Source organism: Aquarana catesbeiana, linkage group LG03 (assembly GCF_042186555.1).
Source record: "Aquarana catesbeiana isolate 2022-GZ linkage group LG03, ASM4218655v1, whole genome shotgun sequence".
Taxonomy (NCBI): Eukaryota; Metazoa; Chordata; class Amphibia; order Anura; family Ranidae; genus Aquarana; species Aquarana catesbeiana.
The window spans coordinates 256446165-256468003 of record NC_133326.1 but is presented as its reverse complement, the minus strand read 5'-3'; the positions used below and the strand labels follow the sequence as shown (position 1 = coordinate 256468003).

Genomic DNA, 21839 nt, shown 5'->3' with positions numbered 1-21839 from the left:
TACTTGTGTAGCAAATCTGGATACATATATTTTTATTTCCTTAGTTTTTATAGGGAATAAACAGTAAAAAAAAATAGAAAATGCATGCAGAATGTTCACTCTTACAGTATGGGGTGATATATAGAAGCTCAGGAACTGATCATTTCAGCTCCTTGCCTTAGTGTCCGATGCTGACTGTCGCTGACATCTGGAAGTTCAAAGCTAAATTCATATTGGCATCCATAGGAGCCACTGATTCTTGGTGTCCTTTTAAAGTGGTTTTAGGGAAGAATAGCCACTTTCCCTGTAAACCTACTGGACATAGTATACATTGGTGACTGATTTCCTAGGGACTGCAGTCACATTTTGATTTTGCTATTCTGGAGTGTTGTTGCCTAATGCAGGCTTATTACCCTAAAACTAGTTTGATTTGACTCTCACAGAAAGTCAGTAATGTTTGTGTACCACATGCAAGATATTTATAGTAAACTCCCAAGCACACCATCTTTTCTGGAAAACTGACAGACCCTTTTGAAACAGAGATGGAGTTAAAATATGAAAAATATCTGTTCTGGAAATCCTGTGAAGAAAAATAATTTTGAAATAATGTAGAACACTTAGGCAGTAAACCTGAAAAATGTAGGTATTTAACCACTTGCCATCCGCCATATAGCAGAATGACGGTGGCAAAGTTGTTGTGATATCCTGACCGGAAGTCATATGGCGTGATCAGGCTATCACAGCCGGTGTGCGCCCATGAGGGCACGCAGCACAGCAATCGAAGGTTCTGTGTGTCAGTCTGACACACCACAACTCAGATCGTGGTATGAAGCCTCAGACAGAGGCTTCTTGCCACGTGATCAGCTGTGACCAATCACAGCTGATCACAGCGTGAACCAGGAAGTGCCGGTAAACGGCTTTCCTCAGTTCATGCTGACAGGGAGAGCCGATTGGTGACTCTCCCTGTCAGGGGGGGTCTGTGCTGATAATCAGTACATTGATTATCAACACAGCCCCCATCAAAAGGTGCCAATCAGTGCCCAACACCTGCCAGCCTGTCCCCATAATAAATGCCTATGAGTGCCCACAACAGTGCCGATCAGTGCCCACAACAGTGCCAATCAGTGCCCAAAAAAGTGCCAATTAGTGCCCCATCAGTAATGCCTGTCAGTGCCCCATCAAAGTGCCAATCAGTGCCACTCAGTAATGCCTGTCAGTAGCTTCTCATCAGTGCTGCCTATCCAGTGCCCATCAGTGCTGCCTATCAGTGCCGCCTATCAGTGCTCATCAGTTTTGTTTTTTTTAATTGACGTTTTTTTTTTGTTTATAGTGCAAAAATTAAAAACCACAGATGTGATCAAATACCACCAAAAGAAAGCTCTATTTGTGGGGAGAAAATGCTAAAAATTTAGTTTGGGTAGATTGTTGCATGACTGCGCAATTGTCATTCAAAGTGCAACAGCGCAGAAAGCTAAAAATTGTCCTGGGCAGGAAGGGGGAAAGTGCCTGGTATGGAAGTGGTTAAAGTAAATCTAAAGTCAAAACGAGAGCATTTCTTAACCTCTGCATGTACTATCATTCTTCTTGTACTATCACTGTCAGATACCGGCATAAACCACATACACCGTCTCTGACAGAATGAGCTGTCAAAATGGATTCTATTTACTAAAACTGGAGAGTGCAAAATTTGCTGCAGCTGTTCATGGTAGTTAATCAGCTTCTTCAATTAAGCTTTGACAAAAAATCTGGAAGCTGGTTGGTTTCTATGTAGTTTCACGAGAAACACAGTCCAGTTTTATTAAATAAACCCTTATCTGTCACATGGAAATCTCTTGGAACACTGCTAAACATGATTTTTTTTTTTTAAGATCACTTGGATGGTATGGGAACACTCCAGGCAATCATTTAAATTTCCGTATACCTACGACTATACCTACTGAGAGCTGTGCAGTGCTCATGTAGGTCTTTTCTTCATTGGTAACTTCGGAGTTAGTGCTGTGGTCTATGCCTTGGAAATGTAGGGTTTTAGTTTATATTGAGTAGTTCCCCCCCCCGTATCTCCCCCCATTTACCTATTTAATCACTTATTTATATGTTTTTCCCTCTCTCTTTTGTCTTCTTCTTTCCTTCATGCCAGTCTTTATTCCTGAATACCTTGCTACCTACTCTTTCAGTGTGCCTCACACACCGTGGGTATACCATATAATCCCGCATTTGATTTATATGCTACTAAGATATCTTTACTGAAGATCACACTAGTTATTACTAACATGCATATTCATTGTTATTATCTCATGTTTAAAAATTCTAGGTCTGCTGTGAGATATGTGAACCTTGGTATATTGTTACTGTTAGATACCAGAGCTTTTTTTTTGTACGCTGATATTTGCCTTTTTGAGTACATTGCTGAATGTGAATTTCATATTTTCTTGATACTTATGTTTTATGATGATATGACCTACTCTGTCATGTTGTCTTCTTTTTATTGTCTTATACTTTATTCAATGTGTAAGATCTTTCCAAACGATTTGTTTTGCCTTTTGAAAGCTTTAACAAAAATAAGACTAAACATAAAGTCAAAACTATAAATTTTAATAGAGTAGAAAATGATTAACCCCTTAATAACTAAGGGTGAAGCAAATCTTAATGCCTAAACACCATTTTGCAACTTTGACATGTGTTAGTAAAACCGTACATATCATTGCAAGTACTTTATGTATCCAAGTGGATTATACCTTGTTTTTTTCAGAACAAATTGAGCTTTCTTTTGGTGGTAAATGGTAACAGATATTTCCTTTTTTAACTATCCAGAGAAAACTGTCCCAAAATAGCAAAAAAAAACATTTTTTAAATTGAACTGTATATTTCTTGCTACTACCATAACCTACCACCAAATAACAACCCAAAATAAATTCTTCTGCTCCTGACAATCCCAGCCATACCACATATGTGTATGTTATTGTCTGTTTGCACTCGTAGTAAGTCCCAGAAACAATAGTGTGTATTTTGATTTTTTGTATCCTACCTAAAACACACTGATACTACTTTTAAAAATGCTTTTTTTCAAAAAAGAATCCTGCCCAAGACCACCGCCATCCAGCACACACACAGCTCAGAAGATTCCCCAAATCCTGCTCCTTGATCACTGGACATTCGCCAAATTGATCCCGGGGGTTAGTGTGCAGTCTGACCGGCCGATTGAGCTACTCTTAGGCTGCGGCCAGCTCCACGCCACAGGCGCCGGCCACCATCTTGCAGCCTACGGGAGCTCCGACATCCCCGGGCTCGAGTGCCGCGATCGGCGGAACGAACGGGGATTAGCTTACCTACAACTGTGAGTACCATCCCCGGAGCAGACCGGACTGTGTGGGGACCCGGGAATACTCAAAAAAAAGCCTGCAGAAATAGATCCCAGACACCCGTGTCCCACAATCGTTCTGAGGCCTGTGGAGCCTTCAGTATCCCCGGGCTCTAGTGCCGCGATCGGTGGTACGAGGGACAACCAGCCCACCTTCATCCCCAGCAGGCACCTCGGGAAGAGTGCTGACAAGCACACAATCCCCCTCACAGTCATCAGAGGACTGGGGAGAGGCTGTCTCTGACGCAGTCAACGCTGGCCACCATCTTGCGGCCCAGCTTCTAAGACAGACCCACACACATTCAGGTACTGTGCCCTAGCCCTACTGGGCCTTCTTTCCTGACACTCGTTCGTAAAGCATCTGAGCCCTGGCCCCGCACAGATAGGGTGGCACCATTGCACTTTCTGGCCTGTCTCCCCGGGACCCAGTGTTTGTCTAATACTCCTCTTCAGACGCACAGCCTTGCTCCAATAAGGGACACATTAGGAATAAATCCCCCCCCCCGACTTCTTCTCTAAAGAACGGTCTTTCAGATTTATATATAACTTTCAAACGCGACAGGTATGTAAGCCTAATACCTTGTTCCCTTCCGTATATCCGGGACTCCTGTTACCCGCTCGGAAACATCACTAGCTACAGGAGTCATCTCACCAGCCTCCTACAGTAACCGTACACCCCATGGGAAAAGTCGGAGACCAAAGAAAGAATTACACCCCAGTGTTCGCCTCCCAGTCTTCTATTACCATGGACCACTTCTTACACAGACCCGCGTCTACAGTTCCAAATGGCGAAGAAGTCACACAAGATCCAAGAGAACAAATTGAACCTGAAACAGGTACTCTATTTGACATTACACCCAATCCACCACAGGGATCATCTGCCCCGCTAACAACAGATATTCTGGACACTAAACTGCAATCCCTACTCCAGGCCATCACCCACAATATTGCCCAGGAAGTAGGAGAACTTGCTAAAGAACTGAGAGGTGAGATAGACCAACTAGGCGGCCGTACGGACACGCTTGAGACAAAGTTCGACGAACTCATACAATATGTCCAAGTATTAGAAGAAGACAACGCTGCCATTAAACACTCAGTCACTCAACTCCAGGCTCAACAAGAAGACCTTGAAAATAGAGAGCGCAGGCAGAACCTATGGATCAGAGGCATCCCTGAAGCAGTAGAAGATAGAGACCTTCGCCCTTATCTTTTGAGTCTGTTCAATGTCATAGCCCCCAATATACCTGATATTGACTGGCGCTTAGACAGGGCCCATAGATCCCTAGCCCCCAAACCTCCGGCTGGAGCTAACCCAAGAGACGTGATTGTCAGGTTTCATTACTACGACAGCAAAGAAGCCTTAACCATCGCCACCCGTAATCGTTCCAGAATTGATTTCAGGGGATCTAGGATCCAGATCACCCTGTCAAGATGAAGGAATCTCCACTCACTGACTCTACATCTCCAGACCCACAAAGTCTTATATCACTGGGGCTTCCCATTTCACCTCTCTGCCTCCCGTGAAGGTGTACAATACTCCTTACGTGACCTCCAGGAGAGTGATGCCGCCTCTCCCGGAAGAAGAACCTGTACCTCTTCCTACCACTCCTAAACCATCCACAATACCGAGTCATATCTGGACCCCAGTGAGGCAAAAACCGCACAAATCCAATGTCACCCCTTAGAGGCGTCCATCTTCCAGATTCCCAAACTGAGGCACCCTGCACATGGCTATTCCTTTATATGTTATTTTTTTGTTTTAACCTCTTGATGTTCCTAGGAGGTCGTCTACCCCTCTGGTAGGCCCACACACCCATCATTTTGCCCATGGGGTGTCCTGACTTAACTGTTGTTGTTCTCTAGGATACCTTGGTTAACCAGTTTGTATTTTTCTAAGTTTTAATTGCCTTTAATACTTAGGTCTTTTGCTCCGGATATCGGAGGGGGATCCTATGGCCCCTCTTTTTTCGGTGGCCTTCATGCTCCCTTTCCCGGCCCAAGGCTCAGACCTGGGCTTCCTGGAGGGCCCTGCCCTTCCAGGCTTCTCTTCGGATGACTCTATGGCTCTCATCTATTTTTTCTTTTTCTTTTTTCTCCTTCTTGATGCTTTTTATTTTTGTATTTTTTTCATTTTTTATTTACTTTTTCGTTTTCATTTTTATAATGTCCTTTCCACTGCCTATCCTTTGGTCTTTTTTCCTGATCAGAGGTGGTTACATTTCCTAGATTGGAATTGTCAAGGTTACTGTTTTGATGATTTATGTTTTGACAGGTTATTCTACACCTTCCCTATAACCCTTGCACCACGGAATCCCTTACTCAACAAATGCTATGTTAAGTATCAAGTGCATATTCACCAGGTTAAGTTGTTATGGCACTAAAATTTTTTACCTGTAATGTCAAAGGTTTAAACTCTGTTCAGAAGAGATGGCTGGCACTGAAAGAGTTTAAAGCTTCTAAAGCTGATGTAATCCTAGTCCAGGAGACCCATTTCCGTTCTGGGGGTTCTCTCAAATTTGCTAGTAAACATTTTCCGTTCTTTTATGGCATCTGACCTGTCTGGTAAAGCAGGCGTGGTGATCCTCATTAATCGCCTATGTCCATTACAAATTAAATCCTCCTATTTGGACCCCCACGGCAGATTTATTATCCTGGACTGCAAGTTCCTTTCCCAATCCCTTACGATAGTCAATGTATATGCTTCCAACTCTGGGCAGGTTAATTTCCTCTCTACTATGTTTGACGTCCTCGATAAATTTTCTCAACCCTTCACAGTAATCGGGGGGGATTTTAATATGACCATGTCCCCCAGTAAGGACAGACTTGTACTGTTCCCGTCTGGGACCCCATCTGGCTCTGATTGCCTTTCCAAGTCATTTCGGAGGCTCATCAGAGCTAGAGGCCTCTTGGACATCTGGAGGATCAAACACCCAACACACAAACAATACACATTTTACTCATACCCTCACAAACTCTACTCTAGATTAGATCATTTCTTTATCTCCTCCCCCCCTGACATCCACAGTCTCGTCCAAAATTAATCCCGTCTCCTGGTCAGACCACTCCTCAGTCCACCTGGATATTGCCCTGTCCTCCGCATCCTCTAGAACATGCCATTGGCGACTCAACGAAACCCTTCTCTGAATCACTGAAACCAGAGACCACCTATCGAATAGCTTAGTTGAATATTTCCAGCTTAATGTTAATACGATCTCGGAGCCCTCCACCCTATGGGAGGCTCACAAAGCCGTCTTTAGAGGACACTGTATTGCCACAGGTTCTCCTCTGAAAAAAGACGCAGCTTTTCAATGCTCCTCTGCTATTTCCAAACTCCGCAAAGCTGAAAAACTTTTACTCTCCTCCCCCACGGTGGCTGGGCTCCGTACCGTTATCTCCTTACGTAACCAACTCAGATCATTAGACATGAAAAAAATTGACAAATCTCTCCTATGGTCTAAACAGAAATTCTATGAATATTTGAACAAACCTCATAGGATGTTGGTGAATAAATTGAAACCTCGCCCTTTTCATTCATCCCCAGACTTTCTTAGACAACCTGACGGCACCCCCACATACTGCCCTTCTACAATGTCTAAAGTATTCGGAGACTTCTATCGCAAACTGTATAATTGCCTACAATCAGACCCCCACTACAACTTTACACAAGAATAATTTGACTCTTTCTTCGATTCCCTACATTTACCCAAACTCTCTCCTGATCATCTTTTATCTTTAAACTCGATAGTCACCCCTGAGGAATTAGCTGAAGTAGTTAAAAATCTCCCTACCCAAAAATCCCCTGGCCCTGTTGGCTTGCAATATTCCTATTATAAAACCTTTCTACCAATCCTTAGCCCACATCTAATCTCCTTATTCTCCTCCCTATTCAAAGGCACTCTACCTCACCCCCAATTCCTTCATGCCCATATTTCCGTAATCCCAAAACCCGGTAAAGATCCCCCCCTCCCAGATAATTACAGACCCATTGCGTTACTCAACTCAGATTATAAAATATTCACAAAAATTTTAGCTAATCGACTATCCCACTTGATTCCCAGGCTCATACATAAAGATCAAGTAGGTTTTGTAACGGCCAGACACGCGGGAGACAATACAAGACGAACTATAGATCTTATTGATCTATTGAACAAAACAACACGCCCAGCTCTAATATTAAGCCTAGACGCTCAGAAAGCCTTCGACAGGCTCAGTTGGCCCTTTATGTTTGCTACACTTTCTAAATTTGGTTTTGAAGGCCCCTTCATTGCCGCACTGCATGCTCTATACTCCCGCCCCTCGTCCCAAGTCCAATTATCATCCTACTCATCACCATCCTTCTCCTTCAGCAATGGTACTAGACAGGGGTGTCCACTATCCCCTTTGCTTTTTATCCTTTGCCTGGAACGTTTAGCCGCAGCCATCCGCATTCACCCTGATATCCGTGGAGTTTCATTATGCCAAACTGAATACAAAATTTCCTTGTTTGCGGATGACATTTTGTTAACCCTGACTAGACCTCACATTTCTCTCCCAAATCTACATGCTCTGCTTAAAGAATTCAGCTTCCTCTCAGGCTATAATATTAACACAAACAAGACTGAAGCCTTACCCATACTCATCTCACCTTCAGATCTTACCACCCTACAACAAAATTACTCATATAATTGGTGCACAAAATCCCTTAAATACTTAGGAATAAATCTAACTGCCTCATACTCAAGCCTTTACCAAGCCAATTTCCCTTCTCTCTTCCGTGACATTGACCGACTTCTGCGACAATGGGACACATATCCCATTTCTCTCTTGGGCCGCATCAACTTCCTGAAGATGTCTATCTTGCCGAGACTCCTCTATTTATTTGAGACCCTACCGATCCCCGTCCCAATGTCACAACTTAAAGCCACGCAAAGGTCATTCCTTAACTTTATATGGCACTATAAAGCTCACCGAATTGCCAGCTCGGTTGTACTTGCCCCCAGATCCAGAGGTGGGTTGGGAGCCCCAGACCTCCTTAAATATTACTTTGCCACACACCTAAAACCGATCATAGTCTGGTCCCACAGAATAACATCCAGCATTTGGTCAGATATTGAAATGAACATTACTTGCCCTGTTCACCCCTGCTCCATGATTTTGTCAAACCTAGAGTCCTCTATAACCCAACTTAGAAATCTATGCTTACACCCGATGATTTTCACTCTCTCTATATGGAAAAAATGCTTCAGTCAGTTCTCTCTTTCATCCCCGTGCCCACCCCTGTTAAATGTGTTGTTTAATCCTGACATTGCAGATAGTTTATCATATACCTGAATGCTTCCATGGACTCAAGCCGGAATTTTCCAACTCCGAAATCTTGTACACCCACTCACTCACGCACTTTTACCCTTTGATGAAATTCAACGGAAACACCAAATTCCTAAACACTTATTCTATTCTTATCTTCAAATTAAACATTATTTCAGCACCAAATCTCCCACCCTCACACTAGACAATCCCACCCCTTTTGAACTTTTATGTGCTCAAGGTCCATACCAAACCCGTCTTATCTCAGAAATGTATAACTATTTACATGAGGCCCTCCCACTATCTCCCACGTATCATTTATATATGAAGAAATGGTCCCAAATTATCAAACAACCCATCCTCATCCCCCAATGGCAGAAAATATGGGAAGCTTCGTCAAAGTCCTCACGTTGTGTGGAGCAAAGGGAAACATCCTATAAAATATTACTATTTTGGTTTAGAACCCCAGAGGTCTTACATAGATACGACCCTGGGGTTCCTCGGGTGTGTTGGAGATGTCGTGATGACACCGGCTCCCATTTTCCTATTTTTTGGGAATGCCCCAGTATCCAAAGCTTCTGGTCCTCTATTCATACATACCTACAAAACCTCTTTGAAATTAATCTTCCCTTAAACCCAATTAATTTTCTCCTAGGTTTGCCATTCCCCGAACTTCCCAAGTATGCTCAAAAGCTAGCTGGTTTCATCCTTCTAGCAGCATACCCTCGAGATGGCTATCCTCATCTCCACCCTCCCTCTCGCAAGTCCTGCAAATATTGGAACAAATACGCAGAATGGAACACCTCACTTCTACTATTCATGACACACTTCCTCAATTTTCAAGGATTTGGGATCTGTGGGACCACTCAGAACTCAATCCCAGAACTACCCCTTCACTCTCCAATAGCACTACATTATCTTGATTGATATAGGGTAAATACCTGTTCTCCCAGGCCCATTTCCGAATTCCCCTGGAGATTCCGTGGTGCACCCTTACCTCCCCCCTCCCCCTTTTCCTCTGTGGGAATCCCATGGAGTGCCTCTGTCTGGTATAGGCGCTCCTGAAATCCCGCTAACCCCAGACCCAGTGAGTGACAATTCATATGATGTAAATCACTAACATATCCAGATCGATCCCTCTCTGGGTCCCTCCCCACCTTGACTCCTACCTACACTCCCCTTCTATGATTTATATACCTGTCATTTTGTTAACCTGTGAAATTGGTAACACTGTAATCTTTCTATGGAAAAATTTCAATTTACGTTTTATACTTTTTGAATGACTGTGATCACTTTGTACTGTCGACTGTTTGTTTGATGGTAACTTTCTGTTGTATTTCCTTTGAAATCCCTTAAAAAAATAAAAATAAAAATACAATTAAAAAAAAAAAAAAAGAATCCTGCCCAAAATATACTGATCATCACCTTTGACCCTGATCTTTGACCTTGACATGACCCATAAGAGAATACATAAAACAAATTCTCATAATTTATTACTTGAAGTAAATATACCATAACTGGAATTATTTCTGCCTAATTTAATGTATGAAGTTAATGTAGTATGAAAAATATAGCATAAGGGCTAAACTGCATGAACTACATCACCAACAATTGGCCATGATTACCCAGATTGTTGAAGTCCTCTTGTCACTTGTATTGCAATTGCTGGTAATTGTGGCATGCATTCATTATTTGATCATCTACTGTTTCATAGTTAATGTTGCAGCCTGAAATCAATCAGACAGTTGTGGGATGATTCTGGCAATCCATGACTGTGGACAGTTGCAATATAAATGTTATATAGGTTTATGTAACTGACTTTGGCAATTTACTACCAATTAGGTAAGAGTTGGTCATTTAACTTGATCCATGTAAAGGAACAATAAGATATGGAGAAGCACTCCATCTGCTTCTTGCCTTAAAATGGGTTCAGGCGTACTAATAATAATTAAAGATTTAACTGATTTTCAAGATTAAGGTGGCATATAGATGATTCATTTATTTTTTCCCCTTCAACCAGTGGGTTGAACAAAAACCACCCTGCCCATGCATGGATCAAAATTCAGCCTGTCCCTGCTGAACTGATTGAATTTTGATCCATGTATGGCCAACTTAAGTCTCTCATTGAGTCAGTGTGCATAAATTATGTTGTTACTACAATATTTGGAAATGTATTGAAAAACTAATATAAGGGCGGTTATTGATTTGTTTGTCAGTAACAGATCATTATCCTAATTTAATTTGATTTTGTGCAATGTTCATATATATCAGACAGTAACATGCATATTGATATTTACTGGTGTCATAGTAGTATTTAGCAGCCCTCAAAATATAGCAAATAATAGTTTTACGTGTTTGGCTGAGTTGTTTTATGTATGTTATCAATACACAGTGATGCAAAAAAATGCCCCTTTTTTATTGTGATATTTTACCTGAAGTGAATAGACCTATCTGCAGAATTCAGGACTGGACATGGATCACTCTAATTTGAGCATGAGTCAATAGCCACAGAGGCATCAGTTGATTCATGATGTAGAATTATATTTTCAAATGGTAATTTCATTGTCCCTGTATTACCTCTACTGTCCCTCCCTGTGTCCCACCTGATTCATTTGTATCAAATAAAATCCAGGCAAGATAGCAGTTTATATAGAGTCAATGTTTTGTAAGATTTTTTTTTTACACAACAGACTTTCCCAATTTCAGAATAAGTTCTTGCATTTATCTTCCTCAGGTTTAAAAGCCTTAGAATAAATTGTGTCATTATAAATGAGAGGATAACAGCTACTCACCAAGAAACATATTACATTTTGTGAATGTGTGAACATTTTGCTTAGCTATATAGATAATTTGACAATCTATCTTTGTAAAGAAAAAAAGTTGAGAAAACCTTTTTTTCTTAACAATTACCCTTTGCAACACATGGAAACAGTAATAGTTCTATCCACCATACATTTCAGCTGTGCTAAAAGTCAGAATGTTCACTCAGTTTACCTAATTGAGTTCTCTGTAGAGCCCTGCAACCAGCCCTTATACAGCATGCTGGGAGCGTAGTTCCTGAAGAATCACATGGGGTTGGGTGTGTTTGTGAAAAGAGCTTCTGCATCAATAACAGGAGTTCTTAGATCTTTAGATAACCATTTACCAACAAATGGGACTGGTGTGGACTGGTACACTGCAGCAAAGGTTACACTAAAGCAAAGGCTGCAAAAAGAAAAACAATATCAAATATAAATATCGAATTGACTCTGTGTGTTTTAATTTTGAAATACCCATTTTGAATCGAAAATATATGTTGTAAATGTATCTAGTTTCTCTACTATCATGGTACTTGTTGGAATGGCACCAACACCCTTCTTTTTTGTCAGGAAGCTTAGGAACAAAATAAGATGAGTGCAAAAATAAAGCCACAGAAGTGAGAAAAAGAAGTACTTCATTAGTTTAATTAGTGTACTGTATACGATAGATCAATTAAATGTATATTTTTATTATTCTTAGTGTTTGTTCACATTTTTTGTACCATACAAAAGGTTTATGTTCCATAAACAATAATTAGAAACCTTACTAGTATGAATTGTCTATAATAGTTAGTAATATATGAAAAAAATAATCTACCAGAGTTTGATTTTGGCATCTGTAGGCAAGGGGCTGACTGGTTTTGGCCTTTGTTATGCGTAAGTACTCCCCACTTACAGTACAAAACATGATGAGAAGAGTACCCGTAAGTGCAAAATGTATTTCTCCTTGGATTTCTAGAAACTTTCTCTAAACTTTTTCAACAGCTTAGAGCACTCAAAAACAAAAGGCACATGTCAATGCAACAACCAGAGTAGTTGATGCTTGGATTAGATTTCCAGCAGTAGTGAGTGAGGCAACAGTACATGGATATAAACATGCTTAAGGTAAACAGATATCTATACTCAAACAAAATACATGTTATATATATATATATATATATATATATATATATATATATATATATATATATATATATATATATATAGTACAGGACACCATGGTTGGGTCCTAAACGGCAGATCTCATGGGTGAGAAATTTCAAAGTATTGGTGATTTCAAAGTATGTTGAGTACTCAGGGTTTCTCACCCATGCAGAGTGAGGGGTTTCAAAAATCATTGGTTTGAACAGATTTGGTTGGGAAGAACCCTGATTTGCTCCTGAATGGGCTAACCAACTTGGGTGTGAGTCCATAAAAGGAAGAGTAGTCAATCATCACCTGGCAGTGAGAGAGTGAGCTGAATACACCTAAAAGCGCTTGGGTAATAGCCATGAAAGTCACTTCTTTGGGCCCCCTAGAAGCAGATGGGAAACTCCAAAACCCCAGTGCAGTACTGGTATAGTGGTTGTGTGCCATTATTTTGTTTTGTGCTTTTGAACCAGTATGGACTGTTTGTGTTCTTTTGCTGAAGTAAGTTACTTTGTTTTTTGGAATATTTGCATCTTTAATAAAGACTGTCACTTTTTACAAGCGGCTGGCAGTGATCCTGGGCTATAATATCATAGTATAAATGGGGCAGGCTCGGTGGACCACTTGGCAGTTTTCTGTCATCACTCTTATATGTTTCTATGCTTCCATATTTAGCATGTAGCTACTTAATTGTGCAAACTCATATTGACAAACATTTGAATTTGGTGTTGCAGTTACTTAGTTACATAGTAGGTAAGGTTGAATAAAGACAATGGTCCAGCCAAAAATAAATAACAAGAAGACTTTTTAAGAAAGGCAGATCATTTTTAGAATATAACTGCTGAAAGGACTTTCCTATATAAAGGGGATATTTTCATCTTTATTTACTATATAGAAGTTTGTTGGAATCTATAATATATGGTATATACTCAGGAGGACTGTCAATTCATGAGCCTGGGCATTCTTGTCAAGGACAAATGCAACTGACATTTATGTTCTCAAGTCTTTCTATATATACTATTAGCCAAAAGAGACTTCTGCTCAAATGATAACAAGTGAACTGTGACTTTTGTCATACCTTTTTATGTAAGTTATATCTGTTCATTTTCTGTTAGATGTGACATTTAGAAGGCTGTTCTTCTTTGACAGCAATCTATGTAAGCCTAGCTATACACCAAAAGCATACTGCTTCTAATAAAGCACTGCAATTAAACACAAGTAAAGACAGGTGTCACATATCAAATAAACAATTTATTTAACACAATATATATCCTTTTTTTTCTGTAACATTGTACAAGCTTATTCTTCAACGTCTACTGTTACAGCTAGATAATGGATGATATGGGCCATATGTGTGTTGCTGGCACAATTGACAAAGAGACCAATTTAATAATACATGAATGTAATAGGATTTTTTAAAAGCTCAGCAGGTGCAGTTCAGAGACCCTATATAGTAACGAGTATCTGAGGCTATAATTGATGATTTTCCATGCATATAGCATTATACTTTATGCGTCAAGCATAATATAGTAGCTGATGTTAGCTACTGAAACTCTAGGATGTCTCACATTGTAAAACATAGCTTTTGCAAGCGTAGTGGATACATTTAATTAGCAATTCTCTAAAATGTTGTTAATGGTACAGTATAAATACATTTATCATCAAATTATCAAAAAGAGGAAACAACAAGGGTATTCAATGCATATTGTTTTTTTTACCTAGCTACAGACTCACACAGGTTAGCTTTTATGACTGTAGTAAATTATCACCAAGTAATCTTTGTGGTATTCTGTGAACTCTAGCTAGAGATAACAGATTCGTTTAGTGACATTCTAATTTGGAGAACCATAAACATAGGCTTAAGATAGTTTTAAAAATATTAAAGTCTAAAGTGGCTAGCTTTTTTTTTTATAATAGAAAAAATAAAATAAAAATAGGGTTAGTGTACACATTAGTACAGCCTGGACAAATTAGTTGTAGTTAGAAACATTTATTCACGGCAACCACTTACTAAAAGTGTAAGTCCTGTAGCAAGCAAAGTGTACATTTGTGCAAAAAACACTACCATGCTCTATAAATGTGTCACCATATTTTTTTGTTTAACACAGCAATAAGGCTGTGATGGGGCCATACCACTTGTTTATAATGAGCCCCTACAAGTTCCTTATTCAGATTTTATTATGATGATGACAATACAGTTAGGCATCACAAATGCAAATTAAACAAAAATAGGTTTAGGCAGTGCAACAGAAACTGAATATTTCACTGTTTGTATTATAAGTGTACAACCTTTACCAAATACTCTCCACATGCAAGACTCAATATTTACAATTTTCCCAATGAGAATTAGGAATTCTGTAGTTGTCACAAAAAGCTAGTTCACATTTCAGTTGTTTTTTGATACCCCGATTTTGGCAAAAGTCATATTTGTTCAACATATGTTTTGTAAATAGCATTTGTACTTGATATGTTAAAGCCAAAAAGAATACATACTGCTATCTGCTAAGTACTATTTTGCATTGTTTTGGGAAGCTCTTATCATTATAAGTGAGGCATGTAATGATTATAAAAATAGGATTTTGAAAACAGCTTACCTGTAAAATCCTTTTCTTTGAGTACATCATAGGACACAGAGCCTCAAGTAATTACTTGGTGGGTTATGGGCCTACCTTCAGGTGTTGACACTGGTATAACCAATACAGGAAGTTGACTCCACTATATAACCCCTCCTCCTTCCAGGAGTCCTCGGTTTTTGTAGCCAAGCAATATAAGCAATATACTCTTACCCCATAAAACAGAGGGGCGGGAGCTCTGTGTCCTATAATGTACTCCAAGAAAAGGATTTTACAGGTAAGCTGTTTTAAAAATCCTATTTTCTTTATCATACATCATAGGACACAGGGCCTCAAGTAATTACTTGGTGGGATGTCCAATAGCAATGCTACTTGAGGGGAGGGAGACACAACCCGTAGGGCACCCCCAGACCTGGAGGAATTATACTGCTGCTTGCAGCACACTGAGCCCGAAGGCGATATCCTCATTCCATTTTACATCTACTTGATAAAATTTTGTAAATGTATGCACTGAAGACCAAGTCGCGGCCTTGCAGATCTGAGACAAGGAGGCCTGGTGACGCACTGCCCAAGAAGCACCAACCGCTCTGGTAGAGTGCGCCTTAACTTGAAAAGGGGGAATCTTTCCCCTTTTAAATCATAAGTTCGAATTATAACTTGCCGAATCCACTTAGCCACAGTGGATTTTGACACTGCCTGTCCTTTTTTAGGACCCTCTGGCAGAATAAATAAGACATCAGTCTTACGAATCTGAGCAGTTTTTTTTAAATAGATCTTCACTGCTCTCACCACATCAAGACAACATCAAGACAACATGTTTTTGGAAAAAACGATGTCAGGACAATATCTTCATTCAGATGAAACCTGAAACCACTTTTGGCAAAAAGCCTGGACAAGGGCGTAACACCACTCTGTCCTCATGAATAACCAACATGGTTTTGGAAAAAAACGGCAGGACAATATCTTGGTTCAGGTGGAAACCTGAGACCACTTTTGGTAAAAAACCTGGACGAGGGCCCAACACCACTCTGTCCTCATGAATAACTAAATATGGCTCTTTACAGGAAAGAGCAGCCAATTCTGAAACCCTCCTTGCTGAGGATATAGCAACCAAAAATATCAGCTTCCTAGTCAGAAGGATTAAGAGAACATGCTGTAATGGTTCGAATGGCGGTTTTTGTAACACTGACAAAACTAAATTCAAGTCCCAAGGGCTTAAGGGTGATTTAACTGGCGGATTAATGGGCATCCCTCCTCGCATGAAACCCCGGACTAAAGAATGCGTAGCAAGTGGTCTTTGAAATAAAATTGATAAGGCTGAGACTTGGCCCTTAATAGTACTCAGGGCCAACTTCATCTCTACGCATACTTGTAGAAAGGCAAGAATTCTGCCTATAATATATCTCCGAGGGTGCCAACCCTTGGATTCACACCAGGAAACATAAGCTTTCCAGACTATAATATATAGCTCTAGAAGCTGGCTTCCTAGCATTAAAGTAGAAATAACTGCCCTGGAAAGCCCACGTCTTTTCAGAATGTGGGTCTCAATAGCCAGGCCGTTAAATTTAGCATTCGTAAAGTAGGATGGAATATCGGCCCCTGTGAGAGCAGGTCTGGCCTTTGTGGACGGGACCACAGATCCTCCACTGCCATCTTTACGACCTCTGCATACCATGACCTTCTGGGCCATGCTGGTGCTGCCAGAATTACCGGTTTTCTTTCCAGCTTGATCCTGCAAAGAAGTCAAGGTAGCAACTGAATAGGGGGAAATGCATAGATCAGTAAAAGCTGATCCCACAGTATCATCAACGCATCTGTTCTGCATGCGAATGGATCCTTTGTTGTGGACACAAAGTTGACTAACTTTATGTTGCACTGGATGCTAGAAGATCTACATCCAGAGTCCCCCATCCTTGACAAACAGCCTGAAAAACATGTCGGGGTGAATAGACCATTCCCCTAGGAATAATCTGTTGGCGGCACATGTAGTGCGCGCGCCAATACTCTATTGCCAGAATGAAGACTGCCGATGGGCACGGAATATTTCTTTCTGCCCAAGTTAGAATATGGTTCACTCCTCTCTGCACTGAGAGATTCTTGGTGCCCCTTTTGGTGATTGATATAGGCCACAGCCGTGGCATTGACGGATTGGATCCTGTCAGGACAATTCCTTAACCTGGAAGTCCAGGCTTTTAGAGCCAGACGCACTGCCCGAATCTCTAACATGTTGACGGGCAAGGCTCTTTCGGTTCTTGAACACTGTCCTTAGACAGTTGTCTTCTCTGTCATTACCACTTTCCAGACAAGTGGTCTGAAGGATTTACCCTTTAGGACATTCTTTAGTAACCACCAATTGAGGCTTTGGGGACACCCTTGGGGACAGCCGCATTGGCAAGTCCAAAGCTTGGATCATTTTGTTCCAAGAAAATAGAATACTGTTTTGCAACAGTCTCGAATGGAACTGTGCAAAAGGAACTGCTTTGAATGAAGCCACCATCCTTTCAAACAACCTCATGCAAAGGTGAATGGAGGGACCTCCTTTTGACCTGACCATCCGCACCAACTCTTTTATAGAGTGATTTTTTTTGTTTTTTTTTCTGGGCAAGAAGACCCTTTTTCTGGGCTGTATCTATGATCAGACCCAAATACTGCAGCCCTTTTTTAGCGATTTTAATGGAGACTTTACTAGGTTGAGAATGCAATGCAGACCTTTCCAGGTAACTGGTTGTAATGCGTACACCTTACTCCAAACAGCGATTGGTCTATTAGCAATAGATCATCTAGGTATGCCAAGACTGTTTAAGCCCTGTGCCCTTGACCTGGCTACAGGTGGGGCTAGCACCTTTGTGAACACTCGAGGTGCTGTAGCTAGCCCGAAGAGCAAGGCTATAAACGGAAATGCTGCTGTTCTACTTCGAACCGCAGAAACCTTTGGTGAGCGGGAAATATATGGACATGTAGATATGCTTCCCTGATGCCGATAGGCGCTAGAAGTTTTCCTCCTTACAAGATAGAAACTACAAGATAGAAACTACTGACTTGATCGACTCCATAGACAGGAACGGATCTAAAGTTCAACTTTAGTTGTCTCCTCTGCAGAGGAGTACTCGGTTTGCCTTTCTTCCCGATTACCTGAGAGTAATCCTTCATCCTCTACCCACTGTTCCCTTGCTTCCCATGCCCAAGAGTCTGGTGGTGGAGGCCGTCACCACTGCCTAGAGGCAGCTGCCCCTGCGCAGGGGAAGGAATCTGTTTAAGTGACTTGCCCAAGGTCACAAGGAGCCAACGTGAGGACGAGGTCCCACATCTTTCAGGAAGCCTCCCATGGCTACGCTGGCTGTCAGAGTAGTTAACCTGTGAGGAGTGGCTCCATCACTAGTGAACGCAGACATGTGGATCTGAACCCATGTCTGTCAGGAAGACTCCCATGGCTGCACTGGCCGTCAGAGTACTTAACCTGTGAGCAGTTGTGGCTTCACTTTAAATAAAAGGACATTTAAACCTTATACTGGACAAAAGAGCTTTACTGCTAGAAATCATTTGGATGTATTTCACCAAACCTTCCCCAATGAAAAGGGCAACTAGTCAGACACCCTTTTTTGCAAGATGCTTCAGCTGACCAACCCTTTTAACCACAGGGTCATAAGCATGTGTCTTAGCACAAGCGCAAGGCGAGACGCCTGGTGGATAGGGTCTTTTATGGCATCTATGGCGAAACATAGCGCCATTGGTAGGAGGATTTTAACAAAAAAATTCCAAGTCCTTATCTCTTGGATGCTTAAGCAATTATGCATCTTGATGCTGGAAATCGCAGCGTCTACTGCTGGTACTTTCCAACCTTTGTGAATTTTTCCTCCATGATAGAGAACTGAGAAACTCTTTTGGGTGAAAAAAATGCTTATCCAGATGATCCCATTCAGTATAAATAAGCGCTGTAAAAGGTTTTTTTTTTTGTTTTTTCAAAAAACCAAAGAAGAGACCTGGACTTTCAGCTTACTCTGTTAGGAGTAGTATAAAAAGTGGAATGAACCATCTCTTAAGAGTTTGTACCATCAATCTGTCAGATTGTGAGGTTGCATAAGGTTCATCAACTGTTGTTTCCTCCGCAGAGGAAAATTTGGCTTGTTTTCCCCCGTGATCACCTGAGGATAACACCTCATCCTGTGCCCACTGTTCCCTTGGAATTCCTCTTGGATGGAGAATGCTATTAAAGCCGCTAATCTTCCTTCTAAGCCCAACAGGGCAGAGGAGAATGCATCTTCAATCACATACACAGGGGCTGAAGTGTGAGAAGCAGTTGCACCACCAATTGCTTCCAATGACTCACCCTGGCTTGCCATGTCAGGTATCTCCGGAGAGGATGACAGTGTGGAGGCATGACTGGAGTTCCTAGCGCCTGGGGGTGGAATCCTTGGTACCTTTGTGGTACACTGGAAATCAAATGTGCTAAGCACAACAGCAGAGGCACTTTAACAAATTATGGTATTTGCTGAACAATAGTTTTAGCAAAAGAAAACAATGTCACCATAAGGATCAGCCCTTGATGCTGAGTACCATAATATTTCCTGTGCTGGAAATGCCTGTTTATACACCTTTACATGCCCAGCGCTCCTGTGTCTCTTAGTGTGACAGACTTCTGTCTTCAGCATATGAACTGAGAGCGTCTGTGTTAAGCCTCAGGTGAGAACCTGATTACACATAAGTGTCAGCTGTTACCGCACCTCTCCAGGAGGAGAGGGGAGGGGGAGGGGAATTTTTATCAGCAGTGTTTGTTAAGCTCCTAGTTTTAAAGGAAGACTTCACTTTATACAAAAAAATGCAAATGGCTGGTTTTGTATGTTCATAAACTACTGCTGTAACCCCTTTAGATCCCGTAGAAGAGGAACACCATCTGTTCAATTAAGAACTCCCCTCTGGCTGCAGGGACCACACCCGCTGCTATAGCCAGACACAGAGCTGCTGAAAAAGGCATCTTACTAGGCAAGTGTAATATACTCCCTCTAGAGGAGACATTTTAAGGCATACCGTTATACATTTTATATATATATATATATATTTTGGAGAAAAAGGCATAGGTGGACTTTTTACAGTTCCTAGGCTTCTCCCCTTACCTTATCCTCGCTGCAGGATACTGCTGATTTAACAGACATATCCAACCTTCCCCCATCACTGCGGGCAGCGTAGTTAAACCTTCAAAGACTGGGGCCCTTTTTAAAGAGGTTCAGCTCCTTTGGACCTGTATAGCACCCCTCAGGAACAACTTTAGGTAATATGAAAAAACAAAGAGTCCTGGTTCCTAGGGTCCAGCTCTCAAAGAGAAGCTTACAGGCAAAACCTTGTTCTTCAATGCGAGGCCCAGGTACCATCCTATGGCCTCAGTGGCGAGGATGGATCCGGTTGTGGATGTTTTTTAAATCCAGCATGGATCCCTCCCTGGAGCTCCTCAGAGCACATCTTCACTTGTGACCAACACCTTAGACACTGGTGAAAAAACTGAGGACTCCTGGAAGGAGGAGGGGTTATACAGGGGAGTCAACTTCCTGTATTGGTTATACCAGTGTCAACACCTGAAGGTAGGCCCATAACCCACCAAGCAATTACTTGAGGCTCTGTGTCCTATGATGTATGATAAAGAAATAAACATTATGGTAGTTTACTTGGCCATTACTCACACAAATCTAAGGTGTGCAAATGTATGTCCATGCCTGTAGTAGTAGGTAAGTTAGATTACAAGCTTCATCGGAACAGATCCTCGTGTAATAAGCTCTGTATGCTCTGTCATGCTTTTTGGAGTTTGTTGGTAAAGGAAAAAAAAAGAAATAAACACCCTTCATCTTGCATGTTCTTTTGCATGAGTACATGTCTCAAACAGTAATTTCACCCTTCAGCACTGGTTTGTCTCTAAGTCTTATTAATTAGTTAATTAGCTGTACTGTATGTTTTTTTTATTTTTTTCCTGCAAATGGAACTCCCTGTGTTTATTACAATAATCCTTATTGTACAATATTATTGTGGTGTAACAGCTGTGGGTAATTACTAATGCTTTGCGCTGAACACTGATTATTATGGTGTGGGTGGCTCTAATGATAATCCAGCATTTATGACCTTTCGTGTTCTGTGTTGTGGATGTTAAAATTCAGCAGTTTGTACACTTTTCAAAAACATGTATTGTAAAAAAATGTATACATTTATAAATAAAAAATAAATAAAAATAAGTTCAAACCTTTGAAGAAAAATATGTATTCTGCTGGGCTTATTTTGTATGGAAATGCTATGCTTTGAATATGGTTTTTGTTCATGTTTTACAATAATCTTTCAGCATTTGATCTGCCACATGTGTAGGTTGGTTTCCTGTTAGAAAAGTGCTGTCATGTAGTTTTTGACATTTAAATAAAGTGCTAAGCTCCTTGGGTCTAAGCTCCATGGGTCAGTTGTTTCTATGCTATGAGAACATAAACCAGACTTAGTTAAGCCAAAGTTTGGATATCAGTTCCTTCTGGAATTTATCCAAGAGATTAAAGTGGTTCTAAAGGCAGAAGGTTTTTTACCTTAATACATTCTCTGCATTAATATACAAAAAAAACCTTCTGTGTGCAGCAGCACCCATCAGCCCCCCAATACTTGCCTGAGCCCCATCTCGATTCAGCGATGTTGCATGAGAGCCTTGGCTGTCCAGGGACTATCCGTCCTCATTGGCTGAGATAGCAGCAGGTGCCATTG

General features: G+C 41.1%; 1 protein-coding gene across 4 annotated transcripts in view; it reads left to right on the top strand.

Moving 5' to 3' along the window:
* Positions 1 to 21839, top strand: part of SYT1 (synaptotagmin 1) — a 954200-nt gene that overhangs the window by 320283 nt on the left and 612078 nt on the right. The gene's annotated exons all lie outside the window — the stretch shown is intronic.